A 6,137-nucleotide genomic window follows, 5' to 3' on the forward strand; every position below is an offset into this window, starting at 1 on the left:
CTCTAAATCTCACCAGTAGATGTCCCCAGTGAGCTTGTGTTTAGTCTTGTTTTGTGCAGTAGTTGATGTTAGTTTGTCTTAAAACACTTAAAATCTATTGTTCTTTTCTTTAATGAACTGAAAGCAGTGTTTACCATGTAAATCATCTTTTTCTGTATTCAGTAGACATAAATGTATAAAACACTAATGTACGCCTTAATATTGTTGTCTTTATTATAATAAATAACTAGTTATTTTAACCTAAGCACCACTGTGGCTCAGTGTAACACCCAACGTATTATAGTTTTGCCTTCTTTTATTCATCTTTTTTAATCTGTTTTCCGAAGTAATTTTTATAAAAACTGTTTTCCAAATTATTATTATTTAAATCCGTTTTTCAAATTATTTTTTTTTAAATCAGTTTTCCGAATTTTTTTTTTTTAAATTCATTTTCCGAATTCATTTTTTTAAAATTTATTTTCCAAATTATTATTATTTTTTAAATCCATTTTCCAAATTATTATTTTTTAAAATCCGTTTTTTGAATTAATTTTTTCAAAATCTATTTTCCTTTTTTTTTTTTTTTTTTCTCCTTGTTTGCACATGCTGTTGAAGGTTAACAAAATTATTATTTTTTTAAAATCTGTTTCCGAATATATATATTTTTTAAATCCGTTTTCCAAATTATTCTTATTTTTAATCCGTTTTTTAAATTCTTTTTTTTTTCCTGTAGGGATTATCTCCTAATGTTTTTTTCTTTTAACACAGAGACTGGTTCTGGGTCAGAGTTCATCACAATGAACAGGGTCCTGAACACTCTCACACTTTCACTGATGGAATTCATACGTTCATTTCACACATTTACTCCCAACATATGTCTATGAAGGACATTATAATAGGCCCAACAAATAGAACCAGGAACGCTGGTCAACAGAGGAAAACTGTTCTTCCTGATGGACAAGCTTTTCCTACATGTTGGTGAATTCTGAAGATTCTTCTTCTTCTAATCATCAAATCATCTTCTTACAGAACATTCTAAGAACTGTTTATAATCTGTTAGAAAAACCTTTTTACTGTGTTTTTCTTTCTAAAAGATGTAAGTGTTCTTTGTGGTTATCATGACCTCTGACCTTTGTGATCATCTAAGACTAATATCACTCTCTCTCTTCCTGTTAATGCCTTTAAATTCTTATAAATGATGGTTGAATGAACTCTTCCTTCTGTGAAATACAAATGTAATCCTGTTATTTTTGCCAGTTTTATCCTACAATGCAATCTGATGCAAACACCTGTTAAAGCGAATGAAGTGTAATTCTGAGTTTCACCAGAGGGTAGTGCACTAATGCACTTTAGCTTTCTTCTTCGCTGGTTTTCTTTCTCTGGCATCCATCTTGCTAAGCTAGCACATCACAGAGAAACAAAAGGAGAGGTACACTTTAAATAAAAGTTGTTTTCATGATATAAATCAATCCAGAGACTAACTATGATCATTGTAAACATATCCTACAGGACCTGTGAATGTTTTTGAACCAGTTGGAACTTAGAAGTAAAAACGTTTTGAGACGTGGTTATCCTGGTGGCCTGACCACATTTTCTGTGTATTAGCATTAGCATGCTAGTGTTGCTGAGAAATGACTATAAACGTATTAGTGAACTTTGCTGATGATAAAAACCAGTCAGGATAATGTTTTAATGTTGAAACTGACTACTGAAAGAATGAATTTATTACTTTTGTTTTGAAAATCACCATTGTAAAAATGGCATTGAACAATAACAGTGAACTACTTTGTACAATCATATGTAAATGTGATTGTGATATGCTACCTGTATATTTAGGATGTTTACCATACTGTGATTTATATTTCAGCCAATTATTTAAATGATTTATATTTTATTGAAAATAAATATTTTTAATTGTAAAATGAATGCCAATTTTGATTGTAATACTGTTTTATTTAGGTTATTCCAGCTGATAAGCTGAATTTGAGTTGAGTAATGGACAATAATATGAATAAGAACACAAAGACTGATTAGTAGCTCATTTTCTGCACGTTTTGCAGATTGTGTTTTTTTTTGTTGTTTTTTTTATAGAGGATTCATCTGGATCTGATTCTTGGTTCTGCTGCAACTGGATTCCTTTTGGTTCACCCTGGTGCCTGGTTCCCTGGTCCACCTCCTTGTCTAACAGCGCTGCAACGGTTACATTGGGTACCTTTCTTTTTTCATGGACGCTGAGTATTAACGGCGTGGTAGGATCCTAATGAGTGCACTCAGGTTATTTTTATTTGGTACCAAGGTACTTTATTTTTGTCCTTTTATTTTTATTTTATTTTTACTGAGATCTCAGAGGTAATATTGTGGCCGATCTGTACATTTATTTTTGTTTTTTCATTTGAGTCGTTGACTAAAAACAAGAAAGAAACTGAAAAACAAATACTAATTGAACTCAAACTTTAAACCTGTTGTCGTGTCCTTTATTTGGGTGGAATCTACCAGTTATTAAACTGTTAGACCTATTTACAGCCAGTCTCCTCATGGAATCTAGACTTGGATAACCTTATCTTAGAATCTTAGAGCTCTCACTAGCAGAACAATCACCGTAGGGTTACACAAACACAAAAAAACAAGTTGGTACTGTTGGGATTTGAACCCAGGACCTGCTGTTTAATAGACAGACACTTTGACCAGCTCAACCACAGCACCCTGATGGTTCAGTATTAGATATTTAATTGGTTCCAATCTTCTCCGCTTTTAAATCGAGTTTTTGGATTTTTGGAACATTTGGGCCTCATTCACTAATAAATGTGGTGCAATGTTCTCACTCTGAGCACATGTTCAGTTTACACACTGAGTCAACATCAGATTCATGACATGTGTGCACAGGACATTTTTCTTCTCACCGCTTTGTGTATTTTAGTGAATCAGAATCATTTCAATTAACAAACTCAATCTGCAAACAGCATAAACCACACCCCTTTTTCTCTACAAGGACACACAAATATTTATGAGTAAATACCTGGTTTATATTATTATTATCTTTAAGCTAATATAAATAAATGTAGTTTGGGAAAAGATGTTTAATGTTTTTTAGCTTCATTATTTGTACGTACACATGGTCTGAGGAGGTTCTAAATTTGTTCTCAGGGTAAAAATAAAGTCAAGTAATAAAATATTAAAGCTAAAGTAGGGAATTGTCTCCAGATACACTTTTTAAGTTTTTGGTTGAAATGTTCTTAATGTTCTGACAAAAATTAAGATCTGATGTTCTGAGGGAGGGAGGGAGGGAGGGAGGGGGGGAAAGGCGGAACCGTCAGAGGAAGCTACATCCAAAATCAAGATAGCTTTCGAAAATTACCTACCCTACCTTTAATGAATCAGATTTGTGCATCAAACATTCGTACGTACAATCTAAGCCCACATTTGTGCACACGCACTGTTTGTGAACGAGGTCCATTGTTCTGTGTATCCTTTCATTTTCTTTCAGAGAACAGTTCTTTAAATATCTCCAAGCTGTCGTTGACTATTGAAGGAGAGGATTGGTAGTGATGGTGGTTTAGTGGAGAGCATCGCTGCCTTTCAAGCAGTTAACCTGGGTTTGATTCCCAGCCATCTCAGTTCCACATTAGTGGGTAGAAAATCTGTGTTTAATAGTTATGTTATGGCTGTGAAACTCTGTAAAAGTGAAAAATATCAAATGATTGTTCTTTGAGCTACTTATTTATTTCTTTGCATGAAAAATAAATTCTAAGTAAACTGAACCTAATTTATTCAACTAGATTGAACATAACTAACATTTGTATGAATTACACAAAGTTTTCAATGTAGAAAACAGAAATTTCAAGTAAACAAAAATTCATTTTATTTTACTTCATACTTTGTATGAATTACTTTTTTTTTTCAAATACACACATTCATTTATTATGTAGATAAAACAAAACTAATCTTTGTATGAATTTCTTAACATGTTAATACCTATATAATGACATTTTTAAGTAAAATCAACAAATGTATATTATGTGCATTAAGCATTACTATTTGTTGTATTACTACAGTTTTTAGATTTTAAAAAGTAAAATTTTAACTGACCACAAATAGCCTTTTTAATTGCATTTCCTATTAAGCAAGTATTCCTTATAAAACATCTGAATTAAGGCAGACATACACTGATTTTTGGCCCATTTTGAGCCGATTTTCAACTCGTGCGACTATTTTGTGGGATCGTGCAAGTCTCTGCTAGATCATGTGTCGTGCATCGTGTAGTATACATGGGGTCACGAGAAGCGATTAACACCTCACGACCAGCTCCCGATCATCAATCGTAGGTCGTAAGGATTTCAAACATGTTTTAAATCCTCGTGAGTTCCTCGTGAGTGTTCTTTTTCTACTTCTAATTTGTACGTTGCATTTCCAGAAACAAGACCCCTACGTGTCGTGTATGAACAGTGTGAGAACATGCATCGTGAGCTGCACACATTCAGGCTGAGTGGCACAGTTTGGGCTGAAGCTGAGTGCAACCATTGAAAAAATCACACAGCGTATGCCTGCCTTTATTTTGTCAATATCGCCCATCCCTACTGGAAGCCCAAATTATGTAAAAATAAACAAATCAATACTTGAAATCGTTTAAATTGTGGGCCCTGAATATATAATCTATGAAAGTTTAACTTTTTGAGTGGTATTATGGAAATTAAACAACTTTTCAATGATATTCTAATTTTTTGGAAAGGGTCTGTATATACATACAAATATACATTCATATATATATATATATATATATATATATATATATATATATATATATATATACACTCATACTGTACATACATATACACATTGACATTCTCTACCTCTCATCACCATACCATATCAATTAATAAATAATAATCACCAATAATCATTAATGACCATTATCAATTATACCCACTAAATAATCTATTTTGTAATAATATAGTAATGCTACCAGTTTGATACACACAGAAAGACCAGTACATTTTTCCAGTTTCACTGTGACTTTAATTAAAGGGAAAGATAACGAAGAAATACTTTACATCTACTAAAAAGTTAGGAAATGTGTTTGAACAGCAACACTTTATTTCTCTTTAATTTATGCCATTATTTTATGTTTAAATGACCACTTCTGAAACATTTCATTGTGAATCATCATGTTCCCTTTTACTAGCCATTAACTACTCTTTTACTAGCCATTAACTACTCTTTTACTAACCATTAACTACTCTTTTACTAATCATTAACTACTCTTTTACTAATCATTAACTACTCTTTTACTAGCCATTAACTACTCTTTTACTAACCATTAACTACTCTTTTACTAACCATTAACTACTCTTTTACTAGCCATTAACTACTCTTTTACTAGCCATCAACTACTCTTTTACTAGCCATTAACTACTCTTTTATAAACCATTAACTACTCTTTTACTAACCATTAACTACTCTTTTACTAATCATTAACTACTCTTTTACTAGCCATTAACTACTCTTTTACTAGCCATTAACTACTCTTTTACTAGCCATTAACTACTCTTTTACTAACCATTAACTACTCTTTTACTAATCATTAACTACTCTTTTACTAGCCATTAACTACTCTTTTACTAGCCATTAACTACTCTTTTACTCACCATTAACTACTCTTTTACTAACCATTAACTACTCTTTTACTAGCCATTAACTACTCTTTTACTAGCCATTAACTACTCTTTTACTAATCATTAACTACTCTTTTACTAGCCATTAACTACTCTTTTACTAACCATTAACTACTCTTTTACTAGCCATTAACTACTCTTTTACTAACCATTAACTACTCTTTTACTAATCATTAACTACTCTTTTACTAATTATTAACTACTCTTTTACTAGCCATTAACTACTCTTTTACTAACCATTAACTATTATTTTACTAATCATTAATTACTCTTTTACTAGCCATTAACTACTCTTTTACTAACCATTAACTACTCTTTTACTAATTATTAACTACTCTTTTACTAGCCATTAACTACTCTTTTACTAACCATTAACTACTCTTTTACTAGCCATTAACTACTCTTTTACTAATCATTAACTACTCTTTTACTAGCCATTAACTACTCTTTTACTAGCCATTAACTACTCTTTTACTAACCATTAACTAC

At 31.6% G+C, this 6,137-nt stretch overlaps 1 non-coding gene across 1 annotated transcript; it reads right to left on the reverse strand.

The window, feature by feature from the left end:
- Positions 1 to 2,608: 2,608 nt before the first annotated feature.
- trnan-auu (transfer RNA asparagine (anticodon AUU)) lies at positions 2,609 to 2,682 on the reverse strand. The gene has a single exon. It is a non-coding gene; the product is annotated as a tRNA-Asn (tRNA).
- Between the last annotated feature and the right edge of the window lie 3,455 nt (positions 2,683 to 6,137).

The sequence above is a fragment of the Gouania willdenowi genome, unplaced genomic scaffold, assembly GCF_900634775.1.
Source record: "Gouania willdenowi unplaced genomic scaffold, fGouWil2.1 scaffold_246_arrow_ctg1, whole genome shotgun sequence".
Classification (NCBI taxonomy): Eukaryota; Metazoa; Chordata; class Actinopteri; order Blenniiformes; family Gobiesocidae; genus Gouania; species Gouania willdenowi.